This window comes from Cetorhinus maximus, chromosome 6 (assembly GCF_964194155.1).
Source record: "Cetorhinus maximus chromosome 6, sCetMax3.hap1.1, whole genome shotgun sequence".
Taxonomy (NCBI): domain Eukaryota; kingdom Metazoa; phylum Chordata; class Chondrichthyes; order Lamniformes; family Cetorhinidae; genus Cetorhinus; species Cetorhinus maximus.
This window is the reverse complement of record NC_135884.1, coordinates 105,448,426-105,465,251: the sequence shown is the minus strand read 5'-3', so window position 1 is coordinate 105,465,251 and position 16,826 is coordinate 105,448,426. Positions and strand designations below refer to the sequence as shown.

At 46.5% G+C, this 16,826-nt stretch overlaps 1 long non-coding RNA gene across 1 annotated transcript in view; it reads left to right on the top strand.

Annotated features, from left to right (window-relative positions):
• The first annotated feature begins 756 nt into the window (after positions 1–756).
• Positions 757–16,826, top strand: part of LOC144681372 (uncharacterized) — a 35,588-nt gene continuing 19,518 nt past the window's right edge. The window contains exon 1 of the long non-coding RNA XR_013576773.1: positions 757–815. This is a non-coding gene — a long non-coding RNA (uncharacterized LOC144681372). The remainder of the gene's footprint in view (positions 816–16,826) is intronic.

Here is a 16,826-nt window from a genome sequence, read left to right as displayed (position 1 = left end):
ATAACAAAATTAAGAGTTTTTAAGAATTCTCAAATTCGGGTCACAATTGGTTTTACTAAAAACTAATTGTGACACGAATTTGAGTGTAAAAGCCCTTACAATAAGCACAGTAGAAGTTCACACCTGTCAGGATTGTAATTTATGGTGTGCCCTGCAACATCTGTTTCCAAATGTAACAATGCATATTAATGCCTGTGAGCTGGTTGGATTCCCAGATTAATGGCAGGTTGGCCACGCAGGGCTGTGGGGGTTCAGCCTCTTGTATGTAATTACAGTGTAAAAGGCCACAGTCCTTCTGAGGCAGAAGCTAAATCTCACTCAACTTTACTTGACATGAAAAAAAAAGCACGAGGGGAAATAGAAAACCTTTATTTTGGACTATTTTGCCCTGGTGTGTTTCTATTAGATTGCTTGAACATCAAGGGAAAAATGTTAAACTCTGGGATAAAACTTGAATGAAATATCTGGTCTCATTCATGAGCCCAGTGGGACATGTTTGTGATGTACACGTTTTGACTGAGATCCGAGGAGGGGGCGTCAGAGGAAGTATCAGTCATAGGAAAGCAAAATTAACCTTTAGACAGCTGCTGCTAACGGAAACCTTCTGGCAGGCCACAGGGAATGTTTACAAGGAACTGCATGGGTCAGGGATTATAATAGTATAAAGAAAACAAGTTAAAGAAACATACGTGGAGGCTAGAGTTTTACTCCTACTAGGAGCTTTTAAAAACACTTGGGAGTTCAACAATGAGGAAAGGAAATGTCAAGATGTGACTCCAGAGATTAAAAGAGTTGATACATCTCACAGATCTGAGGTAAATGTTATGTTTCTCTTGGATAACCACACTGTTATTGAATTCAAAAGATTTTTAAAAAATATTAACGGAAATACTATTTTACAGCTATTAAAAATATATTGTACAATTTCATTAAAAATGATCTTCTCAGGCCTTATAGTTTAGGCTTGATTAGTATTTCAAAAACTGTTTTCAGTCAAAGACAAACCCAATATGCAGAACAAAATCATTTGGGTATACTTAATTTCTTGGACAGCATCTAGCAGCTAATTGTGACACGAATTTGAAAGTGATAATCCTTAATTTCTTTATACAAATCAATAATACCTTTTGTGTTAGCCTGGTCTCAGTGGTAGCACTCTTGTGTCTGCTTAACGGATTCAAACCTCTCTCCAGAACTAGTCTAGGCTGACACTACAGTGCATTACTAAGGGAGCACTGCACTGTCAGAGGTGCTGTCTTTCAGATGAAATGTTAAACCAATATTAACAGGATTAGACAAAGTCAACATGGATTTATGAAGGGGAAGTCATGTTTGACTGGAGTTCTTTGAGGGCGTAACTAGCAGAATAGATAAGGGAGAATCAGTGGATGTGGTGTATTTGAATTTTCAGAAAGCTTTTGATAAAGTTCCACATAAGAGGTTAGTGTGTAAAATTAAAGCACATGGGATTGGGGGTAACATATTGGCATGGATTAAGAATTGGTTAGCAGACAGGAAACAGAGAGTAGGAACAAATGGGCCTTTTTCGGAGTGGCAGGCGGTGACTGCATGGACCAGTGCTTGGGACCCAGCCATTCTCAATATATACCTATGATTTGGATGAGATGAACCTTGCATGGGAACATGTCTCCAGGACAGTCAGTGCCCTGGGCCTCCTGCAATGCTGAAAGAGGATGAATGAGCTCATCTGTGCCGCCAGGGTAAGTGAATCCTCAGCTGCTCACACTCACCTCAATGAATGGTACAAGGGACATGGGCCTCAGTGGCACTGTGATAAGGTGATGCCTCATAGCCCCACTGCAGTCCATTCACTTTGCAGGCAGAGAGGCCACTGTGGCCCCCTTACCCTTCCACACAGAGAGCTCAAAGGCTCTCTGGAAGTGGGGTTGAGGGGGAAGAGGCTCAGGCATTGAGGGCAGCATCGCAGATGACATGCCTCTGTGAGCCTTATCCTTATGTCTGCATGAGCTCGAGAGGGTGCTGGCCCAGAAACCTTCTGGACAACCCACAGTGCATCAATCACATGCCACACAATCCAGTGGGTTATCTGTAAGACTGGAAGCTTGAGCAGGGTACATGAAATTGTTATACACAATTAAATGATAAATACAATTGCTCTCAACCCAACCATCTCTCTTTGCACAGGAGAAGTTAAGCCATAATAGTAGAGAGAGGGAGAAGACTGGAGGGGGTCGGCCCTCACTGAGTTTGAGAAACAGGTAGTCCAGCTGACAGGGGTGGAGCAGGACAGATCCATCAGAGATAGAGAGATTGGCTTGCAGCCTCCATTCAGTAAGGATCTCATAGAAACCTCAAAGCCAAGGTTGTGTCAATGCTGGAGGCAGCTCATGCAGTCACTTGCTGTCTCTGCTCTCTCTTACAGGTGCCACCAGGAAGAGGGCAAGGCTCATGGCGCAGGAAGCCCTTTTCAGCTCGAACAGAAGCCCGGAGCGAGGATATCGCTGATGAAGAAAGTGCACCTGTAGAGGCGTCACAGCAAACACCTGCACCCTCCGCCAGCCCAGAGACCCACACCTCGGTGGGTATTGTTCTGGTTTAGGAAGGGTCTCTCATTATGGTGGTTAATGCACAGACACATGTCCGCAGCAGGAGGAGGCAGGGTCAGCCAAGCTCACTGACACTTGGAGGAGTGCTGGGGAAAAGGCATCTGCAAGGTTTGAGTCCAATGACAAGCCTCTGGATTAGGCCTTCCAAGAGATGTTGCAGAGGCAGCAAGAGGGGGGTGAACATGTCGGTGGCCTTCAACAGGGTAGCATGCAAGGTACAGGAGTCCATCCACCTGCTGGCAGTTGAAGTAGTGCTGACCTGTGCATGAATGGAGGTCTCCATGGGGAGGGTGCAGATTCCATGGAGAACCTAGTCCAGCAGATTCTGCCGGAGATGCGTGCAGACCTGCACTCCATCTTATTGGCCATGGGTGAGCTTCTGCAGTGGCTATGCGAGAGGGGGACAGGGCACCTCGACTTCCCTCCAGGTGTTCCTTCCCTTCAAGAAGTCAGGCTAGGGCCTTCGGGCACCCAAAGGAAGGAGGAGTGGCAGCTGGATACCCCGGGACCTCCACTCAGGACTCTCTGAGGTGGTCCAGTCCTTCCGAATCCCCTTTGCCTGTGACCCCTTCAACTTTATTGCAGTTGCCCTACAGCAGGACAGCCTAAGTAAGCCCGGGCCCTCCAGGCCTCGGTTCTCCACAGGACGGCCGCCAGATCGTCGAAGGCAACAGAGCGAACAGGTTAGCGGGCTGCTTCCACCACTGCTGAGAATGTCAGGGGAGCAGTTAAAAGAAGTGGCAGGGAAAGGAAAGTTAAGAAGTTCTGAAATCACAAATGGTTGCACGGGTGCACTATGACTGTTACACTCATTACACTTTTGTAAATATTGTTCACTTGCACTCTAATCATGTCTGATGTAGTTTATTTGCAATAGTTCTTAAGCCTTTATGCACCCGCCCCCCCCACAACCTCTTACCCATGTACCCTGGAATCAGCCATCTGTAGGGGAGGGGGGCGAGGTTTATGCCAGGGGTCTTGTGAGCCATGTGCAAGAAGTTTCCCACACACGCTGAGCCTTTGCCCTTCACACCCTCATCTGTCCCAGGGCCCTAGCATTGTGAATACTACAGGTTGGGCTTCCCCTGCAGTTGTCCAGTTGAACTGACCTGCATCTCCGCCCACCCCCAATGACCCAATCCCCATGCAACATCTTGAGATCTCCACCATGAGGCTCTGCATAGTTGCGACCAGCCATGGTGGTAGTAACGTTCAAGGTGCAACCTAACACCACTTCCCCTCCTCTTGTCACCCACACTCTCTCCCACATAACCATTGTGCCCCACAAGGAATCACTTTCGACTTTCCCAGCGTCACCCTTCAACTCTCCTGCATCACATTCCATCCCATCCAGGATAATGTAGAGGTCCCCTTCCTTCCTGAAAATCCCACCTCCATAACTATAAATATGCCGGCCTCACCCTCCCAATCCCCAAATCTGAGCCACTTTCCACATCCCCACAAACAATCCCAGCCCCTTGTCACGCAACATTGTCACACCCTCAACCTCCCACCCTCCCAGCTCCCATTGCCCCCTTAACCATCAACATCCCTCCTACCACCTGTTCCCTTAGTTTGCCCCCCACCCAGGAGTCGTACATGGACTCCACTGACCCCCTCCCTGTGAACCCCTTTCCCCTCAGTAGCCTCCCCATACCCATCCACACCTTTGCATAAGCCCCCATGCCCCTTCACACCCGCACAAGACCCCCCCCACCCCCAAGGCAACATGACCCTTCCCACCCTCCTGCTCTGTACCAACTCACCCATTGCAAGACCTCTGCTGAATCTCTTTTTTTCCCCTAGCACCCCAACCTCCACCGCCCTCCTCTAGGTCTGCACATCTGCCCCAGCTCTTCATTGCTCTCCTCCCAGTCTTTCATTACTCTGCCCCCTTGCCCCCCCACAGACCCTTGTCACCCGCAGTACATCCTGCAGCCTTCCACCTTGATGATCCATACCCTGGAAGAAGTGGCTGCTAGAAGATCTAAACTCTGGGAGAAGTTGTTGGCTGAAGATCCGAACCCTGGGAGAAGTTGTTGTGTCGAGACCAGCCACCTTGTGGATATTGCTGTGCAGAGAAAATCCATGTGGAAGACGCCCCACCCACCCACTGCTGCACGTGGTGTTCCAGGGTCTGTTTGCTGGAGGCCTCCATCTTGTTCTCAACTGTGTGAGCTGCTTCAGGCCTTCTTAAGGAAAGTGCTGACTATTACATGCCACGTTGATCCAGATGCTTTCTGGACCGACGTGATTTCCCGCTGACGTCACGGATGATCAGGTGGGTGCGGGGGATGATTGCGGCCGGGTCTTCCTCTGCATCCCATTAGTGGGATGCAAATCAGTTTCACACATGCCTCTGGTGGGAATTGCAGCCCACCATGACGACTGGGAGCGGGAAGACCCCGCCGTCATTTTACGCTGGTGGGAAACTGATTTTTAAACTCCCGCCACATTGTATACACCTGGCTACCATTAAACCCACTGCAGGGGTCTAGAAAATTCTTCACACTGTCTTAGTTCCCATTAACAACTTTGTTTCCTAGCTACCAACTTCACTTTTCTCCCTGAAAACTGACCAAGAAGGATCTAGGTTGTTCACAACCTTGGTTTCCTACATAAAGCTGTACTTCGAACCCCATATCCTCTTCATCACCATGGGCGCCGCCTACTTTCACCTCTGTAACACTGCATGCTGCTGCCCCCACCTCAGCTTATCTGCTGCCAAGACCTTCATCCACATCTACAGTGAACTCCAAACTTGGCTATTCCAATGCTCTCCTGGCTGAACTCCCACTTTGCAGCCTCTATAAACCTGAGCTCATCCAAAGCTCTGCTGCCTGTAACCGAACTCGCACCAAGCCCTGTTCACCCATCAGCCCTATGGTTACTGACCTACCTCAGCACTTGGATTGGCAACTTCTTTTCAATTCCCTCCAAGGCCTCAACCCTCCCTATCTCTGAAATTTACTCCAGCCCTAAAACTCTCTGACACTTCTGTGCTCCTCCAATACTGACCTCGTGCACATTCCCAAATTTCATCACTCAGCCTTCAGCTGCCTGGGTTCTAAGTTTGGGAATTCCCTTTCTAAACCTTTTACATATCGCTCCTCTTTTAATACACTATTTAAAACCTACTTCTTTTCCCAAACTTTTGACAACGTGTCCTAATGCTTCATATCTACCAGGGAAACAGGTGGACACAACATCAGGTGATGAGATTAGAAATGAGATAACTGTATTTAAAATAAAAAGAGGTGAAATATTAAATAAATGAATCAAACTTAAAGAGGGTAAAACTCCGGGTCTGGACAGATTACATCCATACATTTTAAAACAACCCAGGGAAGAAATGATTGGCATCCTCCTATCTGTGAGAGATAATGGGGATGCAGCCTCAGAACCTTAGTGAGGTCAGAAGAGATCATCTGCTGCACTTCTTTCGATGGCTGAACAAGCCGATTCTGGAAAGGCAAAGTCTGCCACAAGTGCCACACGTGAGGTTGTCCCTTGCCACTGGTGCAGGATGATCTCTTCTAACACCTTGTTTGTAGGGTAGGCACCTGCTTTGGATATTCTGAAACCACATGTCGTGGTGGCGAACTGCTGCCCACAACTGGTGTCGCCATTTGCATCAGTCATTACCTAGAGTTTCCCACTTGTCATGATTGACATTGAGGACATCCATGTCTTTTTTGACAGCATCCTTGAATCAGAGCTTTGGGTGCCCTGCTTTTGGCATGGGTTACCTCCCCATATAGCATATCCTTGGGGATATGGCCATCTTCCATCCTGTGCACATGACCAAGCCAGCGAAGCCTTTTTTGCTTGATCAGTGTTGGCATGCTTGGCATGTTTGTCCTAGAAAGGACGGCTTCATTGGTGACTTTGTCTTTCCGTGTGATGACAAAGATGCATTGTAGGCACTGGAGTTGGAAGTTATTGAATGTTTTTTCTTGCTAGCTGTAGGTTGTCCAGGCTTCACTGCTATCTATGCTGAGGATACAGGCCCTATAGATAAGCATCTTGGTTTTGCAGGTTAGTTTGTTGTTTCTCCATGCCCACTTTGTTAGTGGCTGCCTTTCCGATGCCAGTGCTGAGCTCTTCTTCAAGAGACAGGTTGTCTGTCACTGGAGATTGAAGGTAGCAGAATTTGTTGACTCCTTCCAGTGGTGTGTTGTTGACTGTGATCACAGACAGTGACAGAGCACCCTGCCCCATAACTTCAGTTTTCTTGAAGCTGATGGTGAGGGAGAACATGACACAAGCATGGGACAGACAACCCATGAGCCGTTGGAGTTGGCTTTCTGTCTGGGCAACTAATGCAGCATCATCAGCATACAGAAGTCTTCTAATCAGGACATGTCTTGGCTTTTAGTCTTGATAGGTTTAGGAATTTCCCATTGATCGTGTACAGAGGCACACTCCTTCCGTATCAGCAGGGAAAGCATGGGTCAGTAGGACAAAGAAAAAGATACCAGACAGAGGAGGGGCTAAGACGCACTTCCGTTTCACCCCATTCTTGATCTCAAAACTGTTAATGGTGGAGAATCTATGGAAGAGGTAGCAGAGGTATTACTAAACATTTTTAATAAATCGTTAAAGGAAAGGGTTGTGCCAGAAGACTGGTCAACAGCCAACGTTACACTACTATTTAAGAAAGGAACAGAACATGTCCAGGGTGTGTATCAACTCTGGCTCAGTTGAAAGCACACTTATCCCTGACTCAGGAGGATCTGGGTTCAAGTCTCCCTCCAGGACTTCAACACAAAAATCAAGGCTGACACTCTAGTGTCTTATACACATCAGAAAGGCAGCCACTAACTTTGGCCCAAATTGGACATGGAGAAATAAAAGTCACCTGCAAAACCAAGGTGCTTATCTACAAGCCCTGTATCCTCAGATGGTAGTGAAACCTGGACAACCTACACCTACCAAAAAAAAAGGTTCAATAACTTCCTCAATGTCAGAGGTGCTGTCTTTTGGATAAGATGTCAAACCGATGCCCATCTTGCTTACTTGGGTGGATGTGACAGATGCCATGGCATTATTTTGAAGACGAGCAGGGAAATTATTCCTGTTGTCCTGGCCAATATTTATCCCCCTATCTGTTCATGATCACATTGCTGTTTGTGGGAGTTTGCTGTGTGTGATTGGCTGCCACATTTCCGACCTTACAACAATGGCCGTACTTCAAATTACTTCATTGGGCTGCAAAGTGCTTTGAGATGTCTGATGGTCAAGAAAAGTGCTATATAAATGCAAGCCTTTCTTTCTTTTTATAGATCAGTTGATCAGTGGTAGGAAAAATAAGGGGGCGGGATTTTACGGAGGTGGGATTTTCCAGTCCCACTGCAGTCAGTGGACTTTTGAATGGCTCGCCGCATTTTATGGCCTCACCCCCGTTGCAATAGGGTTGTAAAATTCTGCTCATGGAGTCCGGACTAAAAGAGAAAATAAAAGAACATCTAAAAATCAAAAATATAATAATGAAAACTCAGCATGGGTTTTAAAAGGGAAAAAACTTGCTTGACTAACCTCGCTGAATTTTTTTGAAGAGGTAACAGAGAGAGCAGATGAGGGTAAAGCATTAGATGTAAGTTTTGTGGATTTTCAAAAAGCCTTTGATAAGGTATGACACAGTAGACTAATGAATAAAGTCAGAGAATGTGAGGTCAAAGCGCAGGTAGCAGAAGTAGCAGAATGGGTTGCCACTTGGCACAAGACAGAAAGCAGACAGTAGGAATAAAGGGTAGCTATTCAGAGTGGAAAGCAGTGTTCCACAAGGATCAGTGCCGGGACCACTGTTGCTCACAATTTATAATAACGATTTAGAGTTGAGAAGTTGAGAAGTTACGGAGTACACTAACTTGCTGGTGAGTAGGTGGAGGTGAGTATTGGAGTGATAATCAGTATCGAGGAGGACTGCAGAAAATTACAAGAAGATATTAATAAACTGGCAGAATGAGAACATTATTTGACAGGTTAATTTCAACATAGAAATAATTCACAAGAAAAGTAAGTGAGTTATATATTATTTAGAAAATAAGAATCTAAATGGCGTAGAGGAACAAAGGGACTTGGAAATACAAATACACAAGTCAGGAAAAGTAGCAACATGGGTTAACAAGGCCATTAAAAAAAAGCAAGTAAAGCTAGAGGAATTTTTGCTAGAGAGATTGAATTAAAAAGTAAATAAGTTATGCTGAATTTGTACCCAACCTTGGTTAGACTGCAACTGGAGAACTTCATACAATCCTGGTCACCAATTTATGAAAAAGCTATAGAGACACTGGAGATGGTGCAAACAAGATTTACAAGGATGATATCAGAAATGTGAGAATATGTCTAACAGGAAAGAAAAACTTTCTATTTTTCTAGTTCTACGATGATGACGTCAGGGTCTATTGTAATGGCAAAAGTAGCTCGAAACAATGGCGAATTCTCTATTTCTTGATAAATAATACAATTTTTATACCTTACATAAAAAGTTCAGTCATTCTGATCTCCTTAATTTAAACCATTTTTAAAAATCATACTCTTGAAATTAATGAATTTCAGCATTCAGATCACATGTATTTGATCTTTTGTCATTTCAGTGCATGTTAACATTGTGAATCTATTCCCTTTACTGAACAGGAGATGTTTACGTTGTTTAACAGACTGCACATTTTTGGCATTTACTCCCAACCAGAAGCCTCAAGTGACTTAGAATGGTTGCAGCACAAAAGGCCATTCAGTCCATCATGCCCATGCCAGCCCTCTGCAAGAGCAATTCAGCTAATCCCACTTCCCTAACTTTTCCTCTTCAGATAATTATCCTACACCCTTTTGAAAGTCATGATTTGTCTCCACCACGCAATCAGACTGGTGTTCCTTAAGCTTTGAGTACTGTACTCCTGTACGCCCACCCCCATTAAGATTTGTCTCACTTTCATTGGAGAAAACAAATCACCAGAATTATTTGGAAAGTCTAGTGGTGCATATGAGCTTAATGCAACAATGGGTGGAATTTTCCCTTCCATGCACTGTGTTGGAGAGCGCAAAAATGGTCGTTTTTCCCGCAGGCCGGAATGGCGGATTTTCATGCCGTATCGTCCGCTCCCCACCACATAAATTATGCATACATGCGAAACATGCCTCTGATTTGTCTGTCCTGCCATGAGCTCAGCACTTCATCACTCCGGGTGCCATATTTAAATTGCAGCTTCGCACAGCCTTCTTAATGTCTGCAGCCCAGGACTGCCTCATCGAAGAAATGCCTTCCAAAGGCAGGAAGACAGCGGCCCCCAAATTTAGTTTTTTTTATTCATTCACGGAATGTGGGCTTCGCTGGCGCGGCCAGCATTTATTGCCCATCCCTAGTTGCCCTTGAGAAGGACGGTGTCAAGATTCTTGAGTGTTGTGGGAGCTGCATTCATCCAGGCAAGTGGGGAGTATTCTATCACGCTCCTGACTTGTGACTTGTAGATGGTGGACAGGCACTGGGGAGTCAGGAGGCGAGTTACTCATCGCAGGATTCCTAGCCTCTGACCTGCTCTTGTAGCCACAGTATTTACATGGCCAGTTCAGTTTCTGGTCAATGGTAACCCCCAGAATGTTGATAGTGCGGGATTCAGTGATGGTAATGCCATTGAACATCAAGGGATGATGGTTAGATTTTCCCTTGTTGGATGTGATCATTGCCTGGCACTTGTGTGGCGTGAATGTTATTTGCCACTTGTCAGTCCAAGCCTGGGTATTTTCCAGGTCTTGCTGCATTTGGACATGGGCTGCTTCAGTGTCTGAGGAGTCATGAAGGGTGAACATTGTGTGATCATCAGCCAACGTCCCCATTTCTGACCTTATGATGGAAGGAAGGTCATTGATGAAGCAGCTGAAGATGGTTGGGTTGAGGACACTACCCTGAGGAACTCTTGCAGTGATGTCCTGGAGCTGAGATGACTGACCTCCAAAAACCACAAAAAGCTTCCTTTGTGCTAGGTATGACTCCAACCATTGGAGAGTTTTCCCCCTGACTCCCATTGATTCAAGTTATGCTAGGGCTCCTTAATGGCACACTCAGTGAAATGCGGCCTTGATGTCAAGGGCAGTCGCTCTCACCTCGGGAGTTCAGCTCTTTTGTCCAGGTTTGAACCAAGGGTCTAATGAGGTCAGGAGCTGAGTGGCCCTGGCAAGCAGGTTATTGCTAAGCAAGTGCCGCTTGATTGTTGATGACCCCTTCCATTACTTTACTCATGATCAAGAGAAGACTAATGGGGCGGTAATTGGCTGGGTTGGATTTGTCCTGCTTTTTGTGTGCAGAACATACCAGTGATGCCTCTCTGGGATGCCTGCTTGACGCAGTAGAAGCCTTCCGCAATGTCCTCTACCCCATCTCTGGCCGCAGGAGCTCCAGCAAGGTGACCAATCTGGCTTGGGAGGCGTTGGCAGTGATGGTCAGTGCCAGCGTGGTACAGAAGAAGTCAGACACCCAGTGCAGAACGAAGATGAATGACCTCATCCGTGCCGCCAGGGCAAGTCAACCATCTCATAACTCTTAACTCACACATTCACAAGCCCCTTACACATTCACATTAATCTCACATACTGCCAGCTCAAGGGACAACATCACTCATTCTCTCACACACCCTCACATCAATGAGTCAGCCAGGGGCCCTCAGGCACCTATAGGAAGGAGGACTAGTAGCTGGACACCCTGGGGCCATCCACCCAGGTGACTCTAGCAATGTCCAGGTAATCCCAGTCCCCTCTTCCTGTGACTCCACAACCTCCAGTTTCATAGGCCGAGGAAAGTACATCTTCCCCACAGCAGGATGCCCAAAGCAGGCTGGGGCCCTCCAGGTCCCGGCCGTCCAGAGGACACCCGCCAGAGTCATCACAGACAACTGGACATGGCAGTCAGCGCACCTCCACTGTGGATGTCGGGGATACAAACATACAAACAAGGAGCAGCAGTAGGCCATTCAGCCCCTCGAGCCTGCTCCGCTATTTAATAAGATCATGGCTAATCTGATAGTAACCTGAAATCTGCATCCCACCTACCGCCGATAACCTATCACCCCCTTGCTTACCAAGAATCTATCCAGCTCAGCCATACGAACGTACGAACAGCCAGATGTAGTGGTAGGGTCAGGAAATGTCAAAAATATTAGGAGCACAACAGTGGCAACAGTGTTCAACACATGTGAATAGTGTTCACAACTGTAAATACAATCGCACCCATTTCACATCTCTTGTATATGCCTTCTTTTTGTGATGAGCTGTGTTGCAGTTGATCTGGTGTCACACTATGGTCCCTCCCCCCACCTTCTCACAGATGTCGCTATCATGGGCCTCTCGCCTAAGTATTCTGCTTCCGTTTCACTACAGTGTGCGCCCATTCTCAGCTCATTCCCAAGATCAGTGAAGACTCGGTTTTAATTTTAAGTATGCTTGTGGAAAGGACGTCCTTCACAAGCTTTGCACTGTCATGTCGTGGTCATTATTGGCTGTGTAAGATTGAGCCACAGGTGCTCTCCCATCTCATTTGCATTCTGGAAATGTGAAGGTGTAGTGCAGAGCGACAGATGTGTCAATGCATGGACAAGGGTCATAGATCCAGCAACTTCATGTATTCTGTCATCCGGCAGTGGTTTGATGCTATGAGCCCATACTCAGAGCTTGTGTGCGCTTCTGTCTGCCAACTGCTTTCCCATTCTCCGAGTGTACATGTACTAAGCTTACCAATAAGCGGGAGCATCTTGCCACCTCAAGGTGACGAAGCTCTTCCCCTCTCAGTCACATTTTTCTCCTGGTGCTCAAACGTACAACCTTGAGCATCTCCCACCCTGTAGTTGTGTGTATTGTGGGAACAAAGCTCACATCACAAATACAGCGCTGTGCATCCAATCTCCTGAGCACTTGCCGAGGTCACTGATGCTAATTCCAAATAGTGATTTCTGGTGGGCAACAGAGCCTTTGAGCATGCTCTGGAGGCGCACATGGTTGCTTTAGACAATGTTGAGGGAAGCAATGGGATGGGAACAAGGATGTACTGAAGCTGAAGTCTGCTCTTTATTAGCAATGACGCATGACCTTGAGGGCATCATGGTGTCTGAGCATTTCCAAGGGCCAGGGCTGGCCATGAGGGCAAAATGCCTGTGTTAAAGAGGAGGCATTTTAATGTCTGGGAAGCAAGTGTTTGATGTGGTCATCCTCATGTGGTCCACTTCCATATTAAGCTAAAGAAAAATGCAGCCCAGGATCCCTAACTGAGAGTGCTGGATGTCAGTGTGATTTGGAAGAATGCACCACAGGCAGCTGAGTCATCTCTAAATGGATTCACAGCAGCTGAACATCATCGACTGCCTTGTCCCAAGTGTGCATTATCAGATTCGCCATCGTTGTTACGCAGATTGCGTTGTCGCACCTCTTGAGTTGGATCTCCTTGAAGATCCTTGGCAGATTGAAGGCATGCAGCTACAAAGATTGTACAACAGCTCCTGTCTCTTGTTGTGACTGGGATGCTGGAGATGCGCTTGAAGACACAGCACCTTCTGGCATCTGATGTCAGGATGCCCTCCTCCAGTTAGCCCCTCAAGTTAGCGAAGACACATGATCCCGAGGCTTCATCGTTCAAACGTTTAGGAGAATGTGAGCCTGATATGTAACTATTCACTCTCATATTGAGGTACATGGTTTAAATAAAAGGAATAGCAATGCTGGTGCTCATGTTGGCCCATGATGGAGGGTATCTGTCCAAAAGGGTACTCACTGCAACTTGTCACCCTCCTCGTGGAATCTGGTGCCAATGAGGGCCTCACGCCTGCCTCACCTGGTATGTGCTATGGTCACTTTCCCTGCAGCCTTGCCTTCATCAAACTCATAACCCTCATCCCCTTTGAGGTCCCCCTCGTTGGAGGAGACATGTAGCTCCTACATCCCGTCATCTGGCAAGGTCCCCCTCCCTTGGCAGCGCCAGGTTGAGCAGCGTGCAGCAGGTCACGATGATCCTTGAGACACACTGGGAAGTGTACTGAAGTGCCCCAACAGACCTGTCCATGCATCAGAATCTCATCATAAACATGCCTATGGTGTGCTTCATCAATGTTCAGGTAGCGGCATGGGCATCATTGTACTTACTCTCAGCTACATTCTGTAGCTGCCACATGGGCATCATTAGCCACGTCCTTTGCGAGTACCCCTTGTCACTGAGAAGCCAATCCTGGATCCTGTGTGGTCCCTTGAAGATGTTCGGGATCTGTGATCTGCTCAAGGTGTATGAGTCGTGGCAGCTTCTCGGGTATCTGGCGCAAACCCGCATGATAAGCCTGTTATGGTCGCAGGCCAGCTGTACATTGAGTGAGTGGAAGCCTTTCCTTTTATGTATTGTGGTGGCTGTTGCCATGGAGCTTTTATAGCCACATGAGTGCAGTCGATGGCACCCTGCATCTTTGGAAATCTGAATATCGCTGCAAAGCCCAGTGCTCTGGCTTCCTGGCTTGCTTGATCTCTGTTGAAGTTGACGTAAGTGTGTGCGTTAGCATAAAGGATGCCTGTCATCTCATGTGTGCATTTGTGAGTGGATGCACAGAAGTCCCCAGTTGAGCCCTGGAAGGAGCCAATCGTGTAGAGGTTCAGTGTGGCGGTTACTTTCACAGCCACTGTTGTGAGGTGGCCAAGTTGTACTATTAATGATAGAGTTGATATGCAGATACTTCTTGGGTGGAAACGTTAAGCTTATTTACAATATATCCAGCAGCAACTACTTTCCACTCCAACTCCATCTCTGCACTGACTGATTAGGTAGCCCGTGCTACTCTCCTTTTGGTTACTGCAGATCATGTGATCTTCCTTAACAAGTATTATTCTTAAAGGTACATTGCACACTAAACAAAACCATGATTACTATACTCCTCCCCCTTTAACTCAGTTATACATATTATATTGATAAGTACATATTTTTCAAGGCAACATAATATTTACACTGGGTAAGGAATTTAAAAGTCCAGTCTTTCAGGTGGTTTCCTGGTGTGTGTGGAATGTCGCAGCTCCACAATTTCAGATTCTTTGTCAGGAACCTCCTTTTCCAGAGTTGCCTGAACATCAGGTGCTTCAGTGAACGCTTGCAGTTCTGTATCCCCAACTTTTGCAGGATCATCAGACATGTCAGTCCTGGGTTGAGTATTCTCAATAGGAAACGTAGACCCGGTCATGATCACTGGTGGAGCCAAATCTTGGTGATTTGTCTCTCTCTTCCTTAAATGATCCACATGTTTACGTATTATCCGACCTTCCACCTCCACGTGGTAAGATAGGGGTCCAGTCACTGCACTTATTCCACCTGGTAACCATTTTGGTCCTACCCCAAAGTTCTTCACATGTACTGGCTTTCCGATGGTAAATTCCCTCTCATGACTAAACCGGTCGTGTCTAGTTTTCTGGCTTCCCTGACTCCTTTCCACCTTCTCCTCCAAATTCTGCATTATTAAGCTCAATCTCGTCCTGAGATGGCGTTTCAACAATAACTCAGTAGGTGTGACACCTGTTGTTGTGTGAGGGGTAGTCCTGTAATGAAAAAGAAAGTGTGCTAGCTTGGTTGCCAAGGAATCACCAGTTAGCTTCCTTTCATAAAAGCAAAAAACTGCAGATGCTGGAAATCCAAAACAAAAACAAAAATACCTGGAAAAACTCAGCAGGTCTGGCAGCAGCTGCGGAGAGGAGCACAGTTAGCGTTTCGAGTCCGAATGACCCTTCAACAGAACTAAGTAAAAATATTTTTACTTAGTTCTGTTGAAGGGTCATTCGGACTCGAAACGTTAACTGTGCTCCTCTCCGCAGCTGCTGCCAGACCTGCTGAGTTTTTCCAGGTATTTTTGTTTTTGTTTTAGCTTCCTGTCATGCCCGCCTTGAATGTTTGAACCACCCTTTCGGCCAGCCCGTTTGAGGAAGGGTGGTATGGTGCAGTTTTTACATGAGTGATGCTGTTGAGACTGATAAACCGTTGAAACTCAGCACTCATAAATGCCATGCTGTTATCAGAAACGACTACTTCTGATTGCCCGTGAATGGAAAAATTCTGACGTAGTTTCTCAATTGTAGCGGCCAACATTGGTGACCTCACCTTATATATATCCAACCATTTTGAATGGGCATCAACAATGAGCAGAAACATTGTTCCCAGGAAAGGTCCAACATAGTCTATGTGTAACTGCACCCAGGGTCTACCTGGCCACTCCCATGGGTGTGACAGAGCTGTCATTGGCAACTTTTGCACTTGCTGACATTGCACCCAGTGCTTTACTAAAGTTTCTATTTTGCCATTCATCCGAGGCCACCATAAGTAGCTGCGTGCTATGGTCCTCATTCGGGAAATTCCTGGATGGGCACTGTGTAGTTCAATTAAAATTGGTTCCCTTCCCTTTGGAGGAACTATCACTTGTGCTCCCCATAATAAGATGCCAACCCTGGCATGTCTTCTGTCTTCATGTCTTCTGTTGAAGTACAGTTTCATTTCATTAGATACAGGCTCCTGTGGCCAACCATGTAGCACTTGTTCTCATACTTGAGATAGGACTGGGTCCCAACTTGTCCAGTCTCTGATCTGTCGAGCACATACCGGCGAGGAATTTAAGAAATTTACCAGTAAAACAAGTTCCTGTGGAACTGGGATGTGCTCATCATTTCCTTGTAAAGGCAAATGACTAAGGGCGTCGGCATTTGCGATTTGATTGCCAGGCCTGTGTACGAAAGTGTATTTGTATGCTGCCAGAAGTAAAGCTCATCGTTGTATTCTTGCTGAGGCTATGGATGGTATAGCCTTGTTCTCACTAAACAATCCTAGCAATGGTTTGTGGTCTGAAATGATTGTAAAATGGCAGCCGTGTACGTTCTGGTGAAATTTCTTGACACCAAAGATGATGGACAGGCCTTCTTTTTCTATCTGCGAGTATTCCTTTTCCGCTGTGGTGAGCGTTCTTGATACGCAACCTATTGGCCGTTCCATGCCATCATCCATCCAACAAGAGAGCACTGCTCCTACTCTGTAGGAAGATGTGTCACATGTCAGCACTAATTCTTTCATCTGGTCAAAATGCCATATTGGATTGGACGAGTGCAACAATTGTTTCACCTTTATGAAAGCTTCTTTCTGGGGCGCCTCTTAAAACCAACGCTGGTTCTTTTTGAGTAGAGAATGCAGGGGGGCAGCACTGTAGACAAATTGGGTAAGAACTGCCCATAATAGTTGGAATGATT